This window comes from Leopardus geoffroyi, chromosome C1, assembly GCF_018350155.1.
Source record: "Leopardus geoffroyi isolate Oge1 chromosome C1, O.geoffroyi_Oge1_pat1.0, whole genome shotgun sequence".
Lineage (NCBI taxonomy): Eukaryota > Metazoa > Chordata > Mammalia > Carnivora > Felidae > Leopardus > Leopardus geoffroyi.
The window spans coordinates 41,489,982-41,512,695 of record NC_059328.1 but is presented as its reverse complement, the minus strand read 5'-3'; the positions used below and the strand labels follow the sequence as shown (position 1 = coordinate 41,512,695).

General features: G+C 39.3%; 1 protein-coding gene across 11 annotated transcripts in view; it reads right to left on the bottom strand.

Annotated features, from left to right (window-relative positions):
- The window catches only part of OSBPL9 (oxysterol binding protein like 9), a 195,014-nt gene that overhangs the window by 124,463 nt on the left and 47,837 nt on the right, over positions 1-22,714 (bottom strand). The gene's annotated exons all lie outside the window — the stretch shown is intronic.

Here is a 22,714-nt window from a genome sequence, read left to right as displayed (position 1 = left end):
AGTATTCTTTATTTTTAAAAATTCATTTTCTAATTACTAGTTGTTAGTATATTAAAATACAGTTTATTTTGTACAATGACCTTGTATCCAGTAATCTTACTAAATTCATCTATCAATTCTAATAGTAAATCTGTAAATTCTCTTGAATTTTCTGTTAAGTTGCTACAAATAATAACAAGTTTTATTTGTTCTACTCCAATGCTTATACCTTATATTATTTTTCGTGCTTTATCTATTGACTAAGAATGCCACTGCATGTGTGGTTAAAGACTGCCACTAGAAGAGCAGATGACGGTGAATCTAAGTGATGACAGAGGGCATCCTTGCCCTTGGTCTCTCTCCCATTGTCCTCTGTAGCTATTTAAAACCTTCTCTATTTTCCTTGAACTCCCAACAACAACATAAGCAGTCATCAGGTAGAAACTCTAGACCTGCTATGCCCTCTCACCCAAACATTCACCTGCATCTATACCCACTCTTGCTTCCTTTCCACTTGTTATAATGGAAAAAGGGCTCCAACCCCATCACTGTTCCTTAGATCTCTTACTCTACCAAATTTTCAACTTCTTTGACTACTGGCTCTTTCCCAACAGCATTTTCACATGTTGAAATTCTTTACCCTATTTAACAACAACAATCATTCATTCAATTGTACATCCTCATCTAGCAACTGGCCCACACCTCTCATTCCCTTCCAGTCAACATTATTATTTAGATTTGTCCAAGCCTCCTAAATTGTTTTAGCCTCCCATTCCTTGTGGGATATATAACCACATCAATGGCTCTTCTTCACCTTCAAGTAAGGTGACCATATGACTTGGTTTGCCTGGACAGTTCCAGATTATTTCTGTTGTCCTGGCATAATAATGAATAGAGTATCCTGGTCTTTTATTCTTGAGTGTCTGGTTTAAGGGATATGGTCACGCTGGCATAGCCTAGCCTACAATGTCCTCAGTGATTTGCTCCATGCCTACCTCTCATCTCTTATCAAATTCTACAGTTGGACAGTTTGAGGTTTACCAGTTGTCCCAGGCTCTCTTCCACCAAACATTCATCCTCTCACTTTATCTGAGTGTATGCTACTTATTTTTTACATTTGGTAAAGCAAAACTCTGTTTGCTAACCCACATATTGAATAATATTCTACCTTAAACAAGTTCTTTACAATGCAAACCCACCAAAATACCAAAGTTTTTATTTCAGCCTGCTTTTATGACCCACTGTACCAACATAATAAACACATATATTTTTCACTTCTCAGGATTTCTATTCTGAATATATGAGATGCTCCACCTTGCAGGTTATCAGTACTTTGTGTTCACCAAGATACCTGCTGCTTCAGGGTCACACTATCCAAGTTCCAGATAGAAAGTAACTAGAGCTGGAGTCTAGTGCAACCAGATGAAATTTCCTGACTTTCTCTCTTCTTTCTTCTACACACACAAACATACCCTAGACATGAGTCATAGTTCTGGTACCAAAGACAGAAAGTTTTGCTCTCATGGCTTAGAAGGAAAACAAAACAAAACAGAACACCACAAAACAGAATTCTGGCTATTTTGGGCCAATCTCCCTTTGCAAGAAAAGAAAATTGAATTGGTAAACTGGATCTAAGATAGTAAGAAAGAAATGATGACTCCTCTGGGACACAGACTGCTCACACAGCTCCTAAAAGAAATGTACACAATGTTATGAATACACAGCACAGCCACTCCCACAGTAACTCTACAACCACATCCTTTCTCTCCCTGCTGAAATATTAGAAACCTATCTTACATTCATATAACACATTTAAATATGAACTTGGAGATTCAGACAGAACAGGTATTACGCTTCTTTAGAAATTAGAAAACAGGCTCAGAGAGGTTAAAAAAAAAAAAAATTGCCCAAGGTCCTACAACTAAAAGGCAGGAGAATTCAGGTTTTGGAATTCCTGATCCAAAGCCCTTTCTTAACAGGGCATTGTTATAATAAGCAACATTCACTAATTACTTCAATAGATTTATTAAATACCTATTCTGGGCCAGGAACATTAATAGCCAAGGAATATAAATAGGAGTAAAATATATATCTGCCCTTGAAGAGTACATCATCTAGAGGGGAAAGAGAGGAGTCAACAATACAGAAGGAAATAGGAAAGCCTGAGGTCTGGCCTGCTTACCCAAATGCTGTTGCATGGAGGACCTATTTTAACATCATTCATTGATTTAACGTATATTTATTAAATTTTCTAGACATTACTATAGCTAATAGGAATAGATCAGTGAACAATCTGCTTTGCTGTTTTCACTAAATATTGTTTTGAGGTTTCTTAGTGCTGTGTGTGTGTGTGTGTGTGTGTGTGTGCGCGTATACACACACAAACTTTTCATGCTGAGAATATATGTGCACACATACACGCACACACACACAATCTATTTTGAGAATACATATGTACGTTTTACCTGCTATATAGTATTTCCACTATATAAGTATTCCACAATGTGTCAGTTTCCTAACATTTAGGTTATTTTTCATTTTTCCTGTTCCAATAATCCAGCAATAACCATTACTGTATATGTCTCCTGGTAACATTTCTATAAGAAAGTAAGAATATGCTCTAAAATGGAATGAGTTCCAATTTTATGTAGAGTTGGGCACACCTTCAACTTTATTAAATACTACAAAATGTCTCCATAAGTGTTGTATTGATTTATATCCCAACCAGTACTATATGAAAGTTCTTACATCCCCAATCATTAGCCAACACTAGGTATAATCAGACTTTATAAATCCTTGACAATGTGATAAAAATACTATCTTCCTGGAGTTTTAATTTGCATTTTCTGATATCACTGAGAAATAAGAACCTAGTCGCATTTATTGCCATTCTTATTTCCTCTTATATGAATTGAGTGTACATATCCTTTGTGCATTTTCTTTTAGGCATTCTTTTATCTTTTTTACTGATTGGCATGTGCTCTTTGGGATTTCTTTTTGTCTTTTTTATTATTAATCTGTAGGATTTTAAAAATATACCCTGGATATTAATCTTTTGTCAGTTATATGCATTGTAAATATCTTCACTCCTGTCCACGCATTATCTTTCTCTCCAATTGTGGTGTCTTTTGGTTGTTGGTGGTGGTCAAAAGTTTTAAAATTTGAAGGTTATCAAATCTACCAATCTCTTCTATCATGGTTTGTGCTTTAAAACATCCTATTCTGTCTTGACATCATAAAGACATTCTTCTATATATTCTTACAAGTATGAATTTTCATTTTATACCTTTAATACTTCTGGAATTTATTGTGTATAGCATAAGGTAGGAAGTAAATTTTATTTTTTTCCATATGGGCAGTCACTTGATCCAGCTTTCTTTACTGAGTGACAGTATCTGGTTTGAAATGTTGTCATATTCTGAACTGTCATAGTTGTGTGGTTCTATTTGAGTTTTCTCTTCTTTGCCACTGATCAATTTCTTTCCCCTTATATCAACACCATATCATTTGAATTACCAGTTTCATAAAAAGTCTTAGGAATGGCAAGTCCCCCAACTCCTTATTCTTCAAATTTTTCTTGCCCCTTTACCATTTTAAATGACTTTTAGAATCACCTTGGCAAGTCATTTAATAAGCCTAATTATGGTTTTGACTGAATCACATGTATTTACAGATTAATTTAAGGGATATAAGCATATACATGATATTGAGTTTAACAAGTAGGAATAGTATAGATTTTTTTAATGGTCAGATCTTCCTTTAGTCTTTCAGTGATGTGTTACAGTTTTCCTCCACCAAAGGAATGCACAGATCTTGTAAAATATATCCCTAATAATTTCTGGCTATTATATTTTTAATAACGTTTTTCTAATTGTTTATGGGTTGTATAAGGAACACTATATGTTTTCTGCATATTGATTTGATATCCAAAAACTTCGCTGAAGGTTAGTCTTTCAAATAGTTTTTCTGTAGATTCTTGTGAATTTTTTTTATGTAGACAATCATTATCATCTGCAAATACCAGTAATGTTTATTCTTCTCTTCCAATCCTTTTTCTTTGAATTCTTATTTCTTATTCTTGTGTTACACATTTGCCAGGACCTATAGTACGGTTACAGAGACATCATCAGCAAATCCTAATTCTCATTCCTCCTTCCAGGCCTTATATTTTCCATATCTTTTGTCTTATAGCATTTACTAGGACCTCCAGAGCACAATATTTAAAGGAGTAGCAAAAGCAGCCACTTATGTTTGCTACTGACTTTAAAGAGAATGCTTCTACTATTTCACTATTAAATACACTGTAGTATTGCAGTAAATACCCCTTATCAGGTTGAGATTATTCTATTTCTAGCTTGCTTAATCTTGAAGGCATGTTTCATTTTAGTCACTGCTTCTTTTGCATTTATTCAAATGATCATGTAGTTCTTCCTCTTTTGATCTATTAATAGGATAAATAACTAATTAATTTTCAAATTAGCATCATAGTATGACTAGAATAAACTTCATTTGGTCGTAATACTTTTTGTTTACACATCACTGTGTATGGTTTGCTGTATTTTGTTTAGGACTTTGACATCTATATTAATAAAGGACACAGGCCTAAAAATTTCCTTTGTTATTTTTTTATTACTTTATTATTACCTTTTTCTTTTTCTGATTTTTAGAGTTAATGCTTAGTTCATTAATTTTCAATCACTGTTTTATATTAAAATTATAAATCACAGACTGCCTTAGATGCAGCTTTAACATGTGATCCTTTCATTATTATTCAGGTTTAAATATTTCATAATTTCCATTATGATTTCTACATTCACCAATGAATTATTTAGAAGTATGTTTGTAAGGCAGTGAGTGGTTACTGTTTTGTTAAAGGATTTCTTAATTTATTCCACTTTTGTCAAGGAATGTTATCTATGTGAATTGTGTTTTTGTTATTCTTTTTCCATAATAATTTAAATTTCTTTTTCTTAAAGTATAGTAGGTCTCATATTAATACTGTTTCTAAGCTTTCTTTTGGCTAACATTTCCTGGCTAACATTTCATCACTTTCTTATTATTTTTTTTTTTTAATTTTTTTTTCAACGTTTATTTATTTTTGGGACAGAGAGAGACAGAGCATGAACGGGGGGGGGGGGGGGGGGTGCCAGAGAGAGAGGGAGACACAGAATCGGAAACAGGCTCCAGGCTCTGAGCCATCAGCCCAGAGCCTGACGCGGGGCTCGAACTCCCGGACCGCGAGATCGTGACCTGGCTGAAGTCGGACGCTTTAACCGACTGCGCCACCCAGGCGCCCCTCTTATTTTTTTTTTTAAGTTTGTTTATTTATTTTTGAGAGGGAGAGAGAGAATCCCAAACAGGCTTTGCTCAGCATGGAGCCTGATTCAGGCTCCATCCCACAGCAGCAAGATCATGACCTGAGCCAAAATCAAGAGTCAGACACTTAACTGACTGAGCCACCCAGGTGCCTCCATCATTTTCCTATTTTTAATTTAATGTGTAATTATGAAACATTGCAAACATTCAGAAAATATAGCAAAATGGTATGTATGTGTCAATGAAAAGATTAAACAGAAATTTACATCTTCCCCAAGGGACGTTATTTTCAGTGTCAAATTCAGGAAGAAATGATATTTGCAAAAAAGCTAATGAATTAACAAAAAAGGCAGAAATTAATAGAGTCATTTTTTCATAATGAAATGACAAAACAACAGACAAAAGTTCTTACAGGATGCAGCTCTAAGGGGACAAAACTGAACACATTCTTAAGCTTATACATAAAACTAAAAATACCTTATTGCATCCATTCTAGGATGGCAATAATTGTAAGACGAATCCCAATGCCCGAGATGTTAACATTTGAAAAAATAATGTAGAATCAATGAAATAAGGCACTAGCAGAAAAAGTCAGTGCTAAAACTATGTTTTTTCTGTTTCACCACATTTTATTTTCTGTTGTAGTTAAGCTCATTTTGGAAGGCTATTTCTTTCTTTTTTTTTTTTTTCCTTAAATTTAGTTAACATACAGTTCAATATTGGTTTCAGGAGTAGAATTCAGTGATTCATCACTTACATACAACACCCAGTGCTCATCACAAGTACCCTCCTGAATACCCATCACCCATCTAGCCCATCTCCCTCCATCAACCCTCAGTTTGTTCTCTATCACTAAGAGTCTATTGGGGCAGCTGGGTGGCTTCAGTCAGTTAAGCATCTGACTTCAGCTGAGGTCACGATCTCACGATTTGTGGGTTCGAGCCCTCCATCAGGCTCTGTGCTGACAGCTCAGAGTCTGGAGCCTGCTTCAAATTCTGTATCTCCCTCTCTCTCTGTCCCTCCCTGGCTCAGTCTGTCTGTCTGTCTGTCTGTGTCTCTCTCTCTCTCTCTCAAAAACAAATAAACATTAAAATTAAAAAAAAAAAAAGACTCTTGTGGTCTGTTTCCCTCTCTCTTTTCCCCCCTTCCCATATGTTCATCAATTTTGTTTCTTAGATTCCACATACGAGTGAAATCATATGGTATTTGTCTTTCTCTGATTGACTTATTTCACTTAGCATAATACATTCTAGCTCCATCCATGTTGTTGCAAATGGCAAGATTTCATTCTTTTTGATGACTGAGTAATATTCATGTGTATGTGTGTGTGTGTATAAAACTTCTTCTTTATTCATCAGTCAATGGACATTTGGGCTCTCTCCATAGTTTGGCTATTGTTAATAATGCTGCTATACACATTGGGGTGCATGTACCCCAGGCTAAGACTGGTAATAATCCATCACAATACACTGCTGACCTCTCTTGTGATGAACTAAAAGAAAAGAGAACAGATGACATATCCCTCAGGAAATCAGTCAACTCTGATGACCAGCACAACTGGTAAATGGAGTATTCAGTTTCACTGGACTGGGTAAAAACTGTTACTTGAAGATACGTATGGATTAACAGTTTTCAAAAACTCACAATACATTAAGTATAAAAACTTTCTTGAGTATAATTACTTTAATGATTCCTAAGACCCTGTAGAATTCTTCAGAATCTGAGATTCATTTTATCAATAATTATTAATTACAACAGTAACTATCATTCATTAACAACCTAAGTCCCAAACACTGTATTAGAATACTTTTTAATATATCAATTAATTTGATATTCATAATTCTATGAGTAAATAACATGATGCCCATTCCAGAAAATAGGACTCAGCGCGGAATACATGAGTTGCCTAAAGACACGAGCTAGTAAGAGGCAGAATCTGGATTTGAATTCCATTTTATGCATGGCTTGTTTTTATCTATATCTCACACTACCTTTTTAGTATTATTACTTCTCCCTTTTGCAGATTTTTCCTGGAAATGGCAGTAGTTTGCTTTTGGCTAGTATGTGTGTGGGACAGATGGAATCAGACCCTAGGTCTCAACCAACATTTTACTTTTCCGTCAAGGCAAGGGCACCATCTAGTGGCATATACTTTGCCACCAATGTAGTCAAAGACAATAAATAGATGGGAAGGAAATGGTTTTTCACAGTTCTGCTTTCCTCCACTGGTTTGACACTACCTTGTCACAAGTTGGAGTGTGTCTGCATTAACTCTTGTAAGTCAAAAAGAACAGGAGTCTGGTAACACTAAAGATTAAACAGAGTTTAGTAATGAGACAGACTCAAGTTCAATCCTAGATTCACCATTTACTTTGTGACCTTGGTAAGTTGCTAAAAGTAGCCTGAGTCTGTCTCCTTATCTGTAAAATGAAATATCATTTACCTGACAAGATTATTATGGGATTACATGTGAAAATCATCCAGCACATACTACCTGCTAGGAGAGCTTCCTCAATAACTACTTGTTCTTTTCCCTATTCTCCTTTTATGTAGGTTAAAACCACCTGTGTGTTCTGCTTTGTTTTTGTTTTTAATTTTAAGTAGGCTCCACACCCAATGTGGGGCCTGACCTCAAGACCCTGACATCAAGAGTCACATGGTCTACCAAATAAGTCAGCAGGCACCCCCTGCTTTGTTTTTTTTAGAAATCATACCATACCACTGGCTCATACTGTGTTGAAGATAACTTCCATAGTTCTTTTGCAAGCAAACTATAGTAAAGGCAAATTCCACAACATTTATTCATTATTTTTCTAAATCTACAAAATCAACACTAAGCATTTTTTGAGTATCTACTTACTACATAAGCAGACACTGTGACAGTGGATGGGAACTCACTATTGAGTAGGGAAAACAGATAAAATAACATGTAATACTATGTAATAAGTACTTTCATGGATACAAGTGGCAAATGTAAAGATACAGGAGGACCAAGTCTGTTTAGACGGATGTGGATCAGAAGTGCTATACAGAAGAAGGAACATTTGAAAAGTCTTTAAAAGATGAGCTTACCAGACAAGGGCACAGAATTTCTGTCATAAGAAAAAAATATATCAGTATATCAGAAACAATGATGAATAAAGAAACACAGTGAGGAAATACAAGTACAGTGTGGTTGGAACACAGTCTGGGATGGATGGAGAGGCAGGGAGAGATCTATGGCCCAAGACAATCAATGATAGCTCATTAAGCTCACTTGGAATCTAGATGTTAAATGCACTGTCTATTGCCACCATTATCATCATCGTCATCCATAGCAGTTATCGTGTATTAGATGTGTAATATGTGCTCAACCCTGTCCATATATAATTGCTAAGCCTTATAACAACCCTGTAAATTATAGTTTATCTTCACAGAGGTTAAGAAATGTGCCCAATGGCACAGAGTCAGTAAGGGGTGGAGCTGAGTGAGATTTAACCCCAGGTCTCTGACTCTACTACACCAGTTGCCCCAAACTTGGCTACACAATAAAATCACCTGGAGAATCTATTTTAAAAAATAGGTTCTAGGGGCACTTGGGTGGGTCAGTCAGTTAAGCATTCGACTCTTGGGTTTCAGCTCAGGTCATGACCTCATGATTTGTGAGTTCAAGCCCCGTGTCAGGCTCCATGCTAGAAGTGCAGAGCCTGCTTGGGATTCTTTCTCTCACTCTCTGTCTACCCCTCCAACTCTTGTTCTCTTTCTCTCTCTCTCTCTCTTAAAATAAATAAATTTAAAAAAATTAAAAACATGTTCTAGACCCTATTCTAAAACAGTTTGTCTAGAGAGTAGGAGGAGGGAACATTATTGTAAACAAAGTCTCCAAATGATTCTGAAATAGGAAGCCAAATGGCAGTCCAGCACTTTGAAAATACCACAAAGACTCTTAACCCCCCCCACCCCACACACACACACACAATGAATTCACAGCTTCCATCTATGTGCCAGGTGCTTAATTGTCACAAAATTCTGCAAGGGTATTATAATCCCCACTTTAAAGAGAAAACTCAAACTCAGGAAGCTTACAGACAGCTTCCCTCTTCCAGTCAACATGTAAAAGGCAAAAATAAGATTCAAACACAGGTATATCTGTTCTTCTCTGTCATGCTCTGTAGTAAGCTACATTCTAAAAAAAGAAAAAAGAAAGATCCTAAATGACCCTTGCCCCTATACAATCTCCCTTTCATAGGTGGGTGAAACCTATGAATGTGATGACCTATCTATGCAGTTATTATATTACAGAATGAGTTATCATTGGAGTGATTATGGCAAAAGGGAGATTATCTGGTGGTGTAACCTAATCATACGAGGCCTTTTAAAAGCGGTGTTTTGGGGCGCCTGGGTGGCGCAGTCGGTTAAGCGTCCGACTTCAGCCAGGTCACGATCTCACGGTCCGTGAGTTCGAGCCCCGCGTCAGGCTCTGGGCTGATGGCTCAGAGCCTGGAGCCTGTTTCCGATTCTGTGTCTCCCTCTCTCTCTGCCCCTCCCCCGTTCATGCTCTGTCTCTCTCTGTCCCAAAAATAAATAAAGGTTGGAAAAAAAAAAATTAAAAAAAAAAAATAAATAAATAAATAAAAGCGGTGTTTTTTGCAGCTAGTAGCAAAATGCGGAGTAAGAGAGATACAAAGCACTAGAAGGATTCAAGGTATCTGCCCTGCCACCTTGAAGATGGAAGGGGACACATGACAAATAGTATGTGCAGCTTTTAGAAGTTGAGAGAAGAACCCAGATGACAGCTAGCAAGAAAAAAAGAACCTCAGTCCTAGAGTCACAAGGAACTGAATTTTGTCAATAACCTGAATGACCTGGACCCTTAGATTCTTCCTCAGGGCCTCCAGATAAGAGCTCAGCCCAGTGAGCGGAAGGACTGGGATTTCCCTTTCCTTCAAACACAGCCATTTTAAGGTCAGATCACCTGGAAAACCCAGGAAATCAATCTGCAAAGTGGCAGAAGGATATCCACAGGTGGAGGGAGACAGCATGGCAGAATCAAGGTGCGTGTATGTGAATGGCACAGGCATGGAGAGGAGAGAACCCCTTCTGTGGAGAGATAAAAGGGAGAGAAAGAGAGGCTATGGAATTGCGGTACTGAGTTGAAACAAAAGGAAAACCTCTCCAGACCACACACTGGGGAACAAGAAATACAGAGAGTGCCAGCTTCTACTCTGCAAGCAGCCTTAGCTGCTGAATATCAGGCTCAATTAAGCCTGAACCGTGTGCACATGCCTGGCAGGGGAAAAGCGACCTCAGGGGCGTACTGAGAGAGGTCTCCGAACTCAAGTACTGTGGGAAGAGGGTTTATTGCCTCCCCAAGGACAAAAGATTCTGCAGGCTCCAGCCAAAGGACTTTTATCTGCAGAGCTGAGTGACGCTACCCCAGAAGAGGGTCCTCCCAGAGGGTCCACCCTGGAAGAGGTGCAGGGTCCTTTAAGACATCAGGTTTTGAATCCCAGCCTCCCAGCCAAGTGCCTAGGAGGGAGGTGGGGGGGGGGGGGAGAACTGTGGTGCAGGGCAAGCCAATTGCTACGCTGTGAGGGCTGCCTGAACAGCATGTTTTGAGACACCTGGTCTGGTAAGGAGAGGTTGAGGTGTCGCCATTTTTCTCCCCAACACCAACACAGTAGGACTTCAGAGAGCAGCACAGTGGCCCCCACAGGAGGGGACCTGCTTACACCAAACCCCACCCCTCCGTGCCTGGTAACCTCTTATTTACAGAGACTGATCTACTGAGGAAACTGATGGCCTCTCCTCCAGACCAGCACAGCCACTGGTCCCAGGCACCAACGGACAACTGTTTTGTGTTTTTGTCGGTTAGTGTGTTTGTCTGTTTGCTCTTCTCTTTTTCTTTCTACCTTCTTGTTTTTTTTCTTTTGGAATCAGGTTAATCGTTTCTGATTTGTTTTTGGTCAATTCATTATATATATATATATAAATATATATATATATATATATAAATATATATATATATATATAAATATATATATATATATATGGTTTTTTTCCGTTTTGTTTAATTAGGCATTTGTATTACATTCTTTTTATGCCTTTTCTGTATCTCCTTTATTTTCCTTTCTCTCTCTCTGGATTAAACCTTATAGGGTTTTCTGTGTTTGTTTTTGTTTTTTATTCTCTGCTTGGTCTTTTTCACCCCTTTCATTTTTGTCTTGTGGGGGGGGGGGCGGTACGGGGGTGGGGGGAGCCTGATTCCATACAAAGGGATACCTTTTCCATACCTTTCCTTTTTTCAAGCGTTGCTTCAACAAACAAATCAAAGCACACCTGGCAGAAGGTCCAAACACTCCACCACAAGCAAGAAGGAGCTTTGCAGAGGACTGACCGGCAGGATAGAGCAGCCCAAATGCAACAACAGAGTGCACACAACACACTCCAAAAACACTTCCTGAAGCACTAGGCCCTGGAAAGCGTATGACCCCTTTTTAATACAGTAGTACTCACAGGTACAGGACACATAACCAACTATTAAAACATGTAAAATACAAAAACCTAGCCAAAATGATGAAACAAGAATTGTCCTCAAAAGAAAATCCAGGAAAAAATGACAGCCAGAGAATTGCTCAAAACAGATATAAACAACATATCTAAACAAGAATTTAGAGTAACAGTCATAAGACTAATAGCGTGCTTGAAAAAAGCATAGGAATGTGGCCTACTAGAGATTCAATTTAGACCTGATGACACCTGCAGATTGAAATTGAGGGGATGGGGGTGCCTGGGTGGCTTAGTCGGTTGAGCACCGACTTCAGCTTAGGTCATGATCTCATGGTTTGTGACTTCAAGCCCCACATCAGGCTCTGTGCTGCCAACTCAGAACCTGGAGCCTGCTTCGGATTCTGTGTCTCCCTCTCTCTGTCCCTCCCTCGTTTGTGCTCTCTGTCTCTCTCAAAAATAAAATTAAAAAAAAAATTTTTTTTAATTAAAAAAGAAACTGAGGGGATGGAGAGCCATCTATCATGCTACTGGATGTCAAAAGAAAGCTGGAATAGCCATACTTATATCAGACAAACAAGATTTTTTTTTTTTAACTTACATCCAAGTTAGTTAGCATATAGTGCAACAATGATTTCAGGGGTAGATTCCTTAATGCCCCTTACCCATTTAGCCCATCCCCCCTCCCACAACCCCTCCAGTAACCCTCTGTTTGTTCTCCATATTTAAGAGTCTCTTATGTTTTGTCCCCCTCCCTGTTTTTATATTATTTTTGCTTCCCTTTCCTTGTGTTCATCTGTTCTGTGTGTTAAAGTCCTCTTATGAGTGAAGTCATATGATATTTCAGACAAACTAGGTTTTAAAACAAAGACTTCTATGGGCACCTAGGTGGCTCAGTTGGTTAAGTGTCCAACTCTGGGTTTTAACTCAGGTCATGATCTTGCAGTTCATGGGTTCAAGCCCTGTGTTGGGCTTTGCACTGGCAGTGTGGAGCCTGCTTGGAATTCTCTCTTTCCCTCTCTTTGCCTCTCCCCTGCTCACTCTCTCTTTCTCTCTCAAAATAAATAAATTTAAAAAAATAAAAAATAAATAAAAATATAGACTGTAACAAGAGAGGAAGAAAGGCATTATATCATAATTAAGAGGTTTATCCATCAAGAAGAGCTAATCATCGGGGCGCCTGGGTGGCGCAGTCGGTTAAGCATCCGACTTCAGCCAGGTCACGATCTCGCAGTCCGTGAGTTCGAGCTCCGCGTCAGGCTCTGGGCTGATGGCTCAGAGCCTGGAGCCTGTTTCTGATTCTGTGTCTCCCTCTCTCTCTGCCCCTCCCCCGTTCATGCTCTGTCTCTCTCTGTCCCAAAAATAAATAAACGTTGAAAAAAAAATTAAAAAAAAAAAAGAGCTAATCATTGTAAATGTTTATACCCCCAACATGAAAGCCAAATATATAAATCAATTAATCACAAACATAAACAAATGTACAGATTATAATACCATGATTGTATGGGACTTTAATACTCCACTTACAACAATGAACAGATCATCTAGGCAGCCTAAGCAGAAAAACAATGGCTCTGAATGACACATTTGATCAGATGGACTTAACAGATATATTGCAAATTTTACATCCTAAAGCAGAAGAATACACATTCTTCTCAAGTGCACACGGAACATTCTACAAAACAGATCACATACTGCATCACAAAACAGCCCTCAATAAATATAAAATGACTGAAGTCATAGCATGCATATTTCCAGATCACAACACTATGAAACTTGAAATAAACCACAAGAAAAAATCTAGAAAGCCCCCAAATACACGGAGTTTAAAGAACATTGTACTAAAGAATGAATGGGTCAACCAGGAAATTAAACAAGAAATTTAAAAACATACAAGCAAATGAAAACGAAAACATGACAGTCCAAACCCTTTGGGATGCAGCAAAGGCAGTCCTAAGAGAAAAACACATTGCAATTCAGGCCTATCTCAAGAAGCAAGAAAGGTCCCAAATACACAACCTAACCTTATACCTAAAGGAGCTAGAAAGCCAACAGCAAAGAAAGCCCAGGCTAGCAGAAGAGAAATAATAAAGATGAGAGCAGAAATAAACAACATAGAATTCAAAAAAAAAACAAAAAACAAAAAACAAAAAAACCCAAACAGTAGAACAGATCAATGAATTTAGGAGCTGGTGTTTTGAAAGAATAAATAAAATTGATAAACCCCTAGCCAGACTTCTCAAAAAGAAAAGAGAGAGAACTCAAACAGATAAAATCACAAATGAAAGAGGAGAGATGACAACCAAAATCACAGAAATATAATTATTAGTACTATGAAAAATTATATGCCAACAAACTGGACAATCTGGAAGAAATGGACAAATTCCTAGACATTCACACACTACCAAAACTCAAACTGGAAGAAATAGAAAAGTTTGAACAGACCCATAACCAGCAAAGAAATTAAATAGGTTATCAAAAATTTCCCAAAAAATAAGAGTCTTGGGCCAGATAGCTTCCCAGGGAATTGTACCAGACATTTAAAGAAGAGTTAATACCTATTCTTCTCAAACTGTTCCAAAAAATAGAAACTGAAGGAAAGCCTCCAGACTCATTCTATGAAGCCAGCATTACCTTGATTCCTAAACCAGACAAAGACCCCACTAAAAAAGAGAATTACAGGCCAATATCCTTGATGAACATGGATGCAAAAATTTTCAACAGGATACTAGCAAATCGAAATCAACAGTATATTAAAAGTATTATTCACCATGATTAAGTGGGATTCATTCCGGGTTGCAGGGCTAGTTCAATATTCGCAAACCAATCAACATGATACATCACATTAACAGAAGAAAGGATAAGAACCATATGATACTGTCACAATAGATGCAGAAAAAGCATGTGACAAAATACAGCATCCTTTCTTAATAAAAACCCTCAAGAAAGCTGGGATAGAAGGAACACACCTTAACATCATAAAAGCCATATATGAAAGGCCCACAGCTAACATCATCCTCAATGGGGAAAAAATGAGAACTTTCCCCCTGAGATCAGGAACATGACAGGGATGTCTACCCTCACCACCGTTGTTTAACATAGTATTGGAAGTCAATCAGCAATGAGACAACAAAATGAAATAAAAGGCATTCAAATTGGCAAAGAAGTTGTCAAAGTTTCACTCTTTGCAGATGACATGATACTCTACATACTCAAAACCCAAAAAAACAACTCAGTGAAGAAATGGATAGAGGACATGAACAGACACTTTTCCAAAGAACACATCCAGATGGCAAATAGACACATGAAAAGATACTTAAAATTACTCATCATCAGGGAAATACAAATCAAAACCACAATGAGATACCACCTCACATTGGTCAGAGTAGCTAAAATTAACAGCTCAGGAAACAATAGATGTTGGCAAGGATGTGGAGAAAGGGGAACCCTCGTACAATGTTTGTGGGAATGCAAAATGGTGCAGCCACTCTGGAAAACAGTGTGGAGGTTCCTCAAAATATTAAAAATAGAATTACCCTCTGACCCAGAAATTGCACTACTAGGAATTTATCCAAAGGATCCAAAGGATTCAAAGAGGCACATGCACCCCAATGTTTATAGCAGTGCTATCAACAATAGCCAAATTATGGGAAGAGCCCAAATGTCCATTAACTGATGAATGGATTAAGAGGATGTGGTGTGTGTGTGTGTACACACACACACATACATACATACAATGGAATACTACTCGGCAATGAAAAAGAATGAAATCTTGCCATTTGCAACAACATGGATAGAACTGGAGGGTATTAAGCTAAGCAAACTAAGTCAATCAGAGAAAGACAGATATCACATGATTTCACTTATGGAATTTGAGAAACAGGGGAAGGGTAGGAAAAATAAGATAAATGCAGAGAGGTAGGTAAACCATAAGAGATTCTTTTTTTTTTTTTAATTTTTTTCAATATATGAAGTTTATTGTCAAATTGGTTTCCATACAACACCCAGTGCTCATCCCACAAGGTGCCCTCCTCAACACCCATCACCCACCCTCCCCTCCCTCCCACCCCCCATCAACCCTCTGTTCTCAGTTTTGTTTTGTTTTTTAATTTTTTTTTCAACGTTTATTTATTTTTGGGACAGAGAGAGACAGAGCATGAATGGGGGAGGGGCAGAGAGAGAGGGAGACACAGAATCGGAAACAGGCTCCAGGCTCTGAGCCATCAGCCCAGAGCCCGACGCGGGGCTCGAACTCACGGACCATGAGATCGTGACCTGGCTGAAGTCGGACGCCCAACCGACTGCGCCACCCAGGCGCCCCTGTTCTCAGTTTTTAAGAGTCTCTTATGCTTTGGCTTTCTTCCACTCTAACCTCCTTTTTTTTTTCCCCTTCCGCCCCCACCCCCCCCCCACCATCGGTTTCTGTTAAGTTTCTCAGGATCCACATAAGAGTGAAAACATATGGTATCTGTCTTTCTCTGTATGGCTTATTTCACTTAGCATCACACTCTCCAGTTCCATCCATGTTGCTACAAAGGGCCATATTTCATTCTTTCTCATTGCCACATAGTACTCCATTGTGTATATAAACCACAATTTCTTTATCCATTCATCAGTTGATGGACATTTAGGCTCTTTCCATAATTTGGCTATTGTTGAGAGTGCTGCTATAAACATTGGGGTACAAGTGCCCCTATGCATCAGTACTCTTGTGTGCCTTGGGTAAATTCCTGGCAGTGCTATTGCAGGGTCATAGGGTAGGTCTATTTTTAATTTTTTGAGGAACCTCCACACTGTTTTCCAGAGTAGCTGCACCAATTTGCATTCCCACCAACAGTGCAAGAGGGTTCCTGTTTGTAAGAGATTCTTAAATACAGAGAACAAACTGAGGGTTGATGGGGGTGGAGCGTGGGGGGGTGGAGAAAATAGGTGATGGGCATTGAAGAGGACACTTGTTGGGATGAGCACTGGGTGTTATATATAAGTGATGAATCACTGGATTCTACTCCTGAAGCCAAGACTGCATTGTATGTTAACTAACTTGAGAGTAAAATTAAAGAAAGGAAGGAAGGAAGGAATGAAGGAAGGAAGGAAGGAATCAATCAATCCAGCCTAGTCAATACCTTGATTTCAGCCTTGTGAGACCTTAAGCAGAGAATGCTTCTGAAGTGTCTCATTTACAGAACTGAGATAATAAAGAGGCAATGGTGTGGGGTTTTTTTTTTTTCCTTTTCAGGTAGATGTTTTTTAATTGTGCTGAAACACACATAAAATTTACCATTCAAACATTTTTAAGTGTTTAATTTAGTGGCATTAAGTATATTCACACTGTTGTGTGATCATCAATATCCATCTCCAGAACTTTTTCATTTTCCCAATCTATAGCCATGTACCCATTAAACACTAACTTCCCAATTTCCCTTCCCCTCAACCCCTGGAAACTACCACTTCCCATGAATTTGACTACTCTAGTTACCTCAACTAAGTAGAATCATACAGTATTATCCTTTTGTGAGTGGCTTATTTCACTTAGTATAATGTCCTCAAGGTTCATCCATGTTGTAGCATGTGTCAGAATTTCCTTCCTTTTTAAGACTAAATAATATTCTATTACACACACACACACACACACACACACACACCACACTTTGTATATCCATTCATCTACTGAATGAATACCGGGTTGCTTCTGCTTCTAGGCTACTGTGAGTAATGCTGCTATGAATATGGGTGTACAAATATCTGTTTGAGTCTGCTATCAATTTATGTGTGTGTGCATGTGAGTGTGTGTGTATGTATACACACACAGAGTGTAAGCAGGGAAAGGGCAGAGAAAGAGGGAAACACAGAATATGAAGCAGGCTCTAGGCTCCAAGCTGTCAGCACAGAGCCCGAGGCGGGGCTGGAACTCACAAACCATGAGATCATGACCTGAGCTGAAGCTGGACACTTAACCAACTGAGTCACACAAGCACCCCTAAATCAGTATTATTTTAAGTCAATTCACTATCTTGAAAACTGGGTGAGTAAAAGGAAATAATCAAGCACTTATCCGATTTATTTGATCTGTAGCACTGGGTAAGCAAATACATGAAGAGAACTATCTCCTTGTAAAATTATTTCTAATAAAAATTAAAACAAAATGATGAAATATCACAATTTTGCAATCCCAAAATGAGTTAATGAATCTATGTACTAAGCATCAGTAGCTGTTAATATCAATCATGAGCAAAAACCAGACATTACATATCTCTTGATAAAAGAACATACCACCCCCTATAGTGTTACCAAAAGGATCAAACCTGAGTCTGATCTAGTCTGTGCATCCGCTTGCTAATTTGCAGGAAAAACAGAGGGCAAGAGGAGTATGCAGAATTACAGCTGTGTGCAATCAGTAAAATCCACACTATGGAAATCTATAGGTCAAAGGATCTGGATTCTTCAATAGGTAAATTACAAATAAAAGTTATCAAGTTAAAAAGAAGGCAAGACCAAAGTATAGAATTTAGGAATGTAAATCCAAGAAGTGATTGCTATAATAAAATAGTGGTTACTTTAAGAGACAGGGAGGGGCCTGTAATTTAAATAGGGCACATAAAGAGGCTTCCAGCATACCTGCCAAAATTCTATTTCTTACGATGGGTAGTCACAAGGGTTAGTAATTAAGCTAGATTTAAAAGAAAAAAAAATAGTCCATTAAATGTAACAATGGGACATTAGTCCAAATTCAGATTGAATTCAACTGAAGAGCTGTCTCAAAACAGCTCTGCCAAAGTCTACTTAGCTATCTCAAGCCAAGAAAGCAGTTAATACCAGACTGAGCAGTGACTAAGGTCAATAACAGTGCTTAGAAAAACAATAAAACCAAGGCAACAAAAGAGAAACCAGTGGAAAGAAAAAAACAGTAAACAGTATAATAAGTTGAATTTTAAAAAACCTTAATGCTATCACATATACACCATCAGCTCAGAACAAGCCTGTCTATCTCATTTCCATCCTGCAAATTCACCATACTTATTTGTATCTCTGCACAAGATTTTCCCATTAGATTTTGTTTTTGGATTCTGATACAAGATGGCAACATAGGAAGATCCTGGTTTATCTTACCATAAACCATACTCCAGGTACTGCATCCCATTACCAGGAGAGAACTCAAAACCTGGAGTTTCTCCTTGAGGAGCAAAGGGTTCAAACCTCACATCAGGCATCCCAACTTTTAAGACATACACTCGAGAGACAAAACATCTTTGAAAATCAACTGGACTTGCATCTGGAGACCCACACGACTCCAGCAAGCTGGGAAACTGCTCCTAAAAGGCTCAAGTGCTCTGATTCACCCACCCCAAGGCCCAGCTCACAGACAGCTGATCACACCCAGACTTAAAGTGAAGGAAGCTCACCTGCTAATATTAAAGCATCAGCCTAACAGGCAGGCATCTAATTTAATACACACATCTAAAAGCCTCTTGGAATATTATCCACGGATAGAAACTGGTGGATACTATTTTCACACTCTCCTTTTGCTATGCTGGAGAGTATCTCTTGGAAGGGAGCTTTTACATATGCCTAGTGCCCGATTGTGGCAGGCTACTGCGTAGGAGATGCCTCTTGATCTGGAGGCCAGGGGAGCTTGCACTCCTGGTCCCATAGGACTGTAATAATCAGTGTCATCCAGAAAGAAGAGTATACTCGTCTGCTGCTTTGATTTTTGCAATTTCTACCAGGGGACCCCTCTATATCACCTTACTTTGGTAACCAGTGGGGTTTACATTTGTGGGTCCCACAGTCTGTAACCAACAGAGAAAAAATTCTTAAATGGTTACCACCCCAAGTACAAGAGGCAACAGACCCAAGAGCTCAATCTTTCTGTGAAGGAAACTAGCTAAACATCAGGACTACAGCCTGAGGGGCTTTTAATTAAACATGCATCCTGGGACGAACTGTAATCCTTTCCCGAGACCTTGGAAGGTGGCTGCTACCTTCACATTCATCTTCTGCCACACACCAGAGCACCAGTGTCTCCTGGACGGAAGCTTTACACATGTCTGGTACCCTGGTTTTTACGCCTGAAGCCCAGCCAGATTTTCTGGCTACTGCCCAAGGAATGTCCTTTAATTACCTGGCTCTAGTGGCCAGGGTGGGTTGCATTGCTGGGTCCCACAAGATTGTGGTAAGAGAAGAGATGGGTCTTGGCAGGCTACAACTACACAAACAGCAGATTAGGGCACACTCCCCAATCTTTCTGTGAAAGGGACCCCTTTGCTCATCCAGTAGCTTTGGTTTGAGAGGCAGGCTTCACATGTGGCACATATTTAGTGACCTATGGAGCTGTTCTCAGGAAACATAGGCTGTGGACACCATCTTGGCCCTCTTCCTCTGCCTTGCTCTAGTTCGCTGGTATCACCCCAAAAAAAAAAGAGCTCATACATGCATCTGCAGCCCCAATTTCTGTGTGACTGACATCCAGGGGATGCCTCCAGATGGCCTGGCTCTGATGGCCAGTAGGGCTTACATTTACAGTCCCAAAGGACTGTATATAATTGCATACTTTTGAGGGGGGGTTATTAATTTTTTTAATGTTTATTTATTTTTGAGAGATAGACAAAGCATGAGTCAGGGAGGGGCAGACAGAGAGGGAGACACAGAATCCGAAGCAGGCTCCAGGCTCCAAGCTGTCAGCACAGAGCCCAACATGGGGCTTGAACTCACAAACCGTGAGATCGTGACCTGAGCCAAAGTCAAGCGCTTAACGAACTGAGCCACCCAGGCATCCCTATAATTCCATACATTTAAAAGCTCAGACCTCAGGGTCTGGCTTCCAGTCAGTTTGAATATAGGTGCTGAGATCCTCCCCTTTGGGACACTGACAAGTCTTGGCACATCCTAAACTACTGGGAGCTATTACAAATATAACAAGCTGCTTGGACAAGCATTAAGGTTTGAAAGACAACCAAGAGCTAAGGAAGGGTTGAATGACAAGTTTCACCTCCTACATGAGGCTACTCCTTCAAGACTGGGAGAGGTGGGTGAGAGTCAAGCAAAATGAAAAAACAGAGTATGTTCCAAATGAAAGACCAAGATAAAACCTCAGAAAAAAAACCTTGAAACAGAGACAAGTAATTTACCTAAGAGTTCAACTTAATAGTCATAAGGATGTGGGGAACCTGGGAGGCTCAGTCGGTTAAGCACCTGACTTGAGACCAGGTCATGTTCTCACAGCTCGTGAGTTTGAGCCCCACATCAGGCTCTGTGCTGACAGCTCAGAGCCTGGAGCCTACTTCAGATTCTGTGTCTCCCTCTCTCTGCCCCTCTCCTGCTCACACCGTTTCTCTCTCTCTCTCTCTCAAAAGTAAACACTAAAAAAAAAATAGTCATAAGGATGCTCACCAAACTGGAGAGAAGAATGGATAAACATAGGGGGAACTGGGGCGCCTGGGTGGCGCAGTCGGTTAAGCGTCCAACTTCAGCCAGGTCACGATCTCGCGGTCCATGAGTTCGAGCCCCGCATCAGGCTCTGGGCTGATGGCTCAGAGCCTGGAGCCTGTTTCCGATTCTGTGTCTCCCTCTCTCTCTGCCCCTCCCCCGTTCATGCTCTGTCTCTCTCTGTCCCAAAAATAAATAAACGTTGAAAAAAAAAATTAAAAAAAAAAAAAAAAAAAAAAAAAACATAGGGGGAACTGAGAGAAATAGAAAATATGAAAAAGTACAAAATAGAAGTCACAGAACTGAATACACTAATTGAACTGAAAAATACTTGAGGTGTGTTTCAGTGGCCCAGTCGGTTAAGTGTCCAACTCTTGATCTCAGCTCAGGTCTTGATCTCAGGGTCATGAGTTCAAGCCCCACATTGTACTCCATACTAGACATACAGCCTACTTAAAAAAAAAAACAACAACAACACTCAAGGGGTTCAACAGCAGATTAGATGAAGCAGAAGAAAACATCAGTCAACTTGAAGACAAAGCAGTGGAACTCACCCAAGCAGAACAGCAAAAGGATGGAAAAAAAAGGGAAGACAGTTTAAGGGACATATGAGACATCAAATAAACTAACATTTGCATCACAGGGCTCCCAGAAGCGTGAGAGAAAGGGGCAAGAGTCTTATTTGAAGAAATAGTGGTTAAAAATTTCCCTAACCTGGGGAAAGAAACAGACATACAGGTCCAGGAAGTACAGTTACCAATAAGATGAACCCAAAGATATCCATATCAAGACACACTATAACTAAAATGTCAGGGCACCTCGGTGGTTCAGTTGGCTAAGTGTCCAACTCTTGGTTTCAGCTCGGGTCATGATCTCACAGTGTGTGGGTTCAAGCGCTGCATCAGACTTCACGCTGCTGAGGTGGAGCCTGCTTGGGATTCTCTCTTCCTCTCTGCCCCTCCCCTGCTTACACGCATGTTCTCTCAGAATAAATAAACTTTTATTTATTTTTAAAAAACTTTTTTGATATTTATTTATTTTTGAAGGAGAGAGAGATAGAGTGTGAGTGGGGGAGGGGCAGAGAGAGAGGAAGACACAGAATCCAAAGCAAGCTCCAGGATCTGAGCTGTCAGCACAGAGCCTGACGCAGGGCTCAAACTTACAAGCCGCGAGATCATGGCCTAGGCCAAAGTTGGACGCTCAACCGACTGAGCCACCCAGGCACCCCAGAATAAATAAACTTTTAAAAATAAATTAATAAAATATCAGAAGTTACAGAGAGAATCTTTTTTTTTTATTTTTTTTTTAATGTTTATTTATTTTTGAGAGAGACAGACAGAGTGCAAGCAGGGGGAGGGCAGAGAGAGAGGGAAACACAGAATCTGAGGCAGACTCCAGGCTCTTGAGCTGTCAGCACAGAGCCCAATGTGGGGCTCCAACTCACAAACCACGAGATCATGACATGACCCAAAGTCAGACACAACCAACTGAGCCACCCAGGCACGCCAAA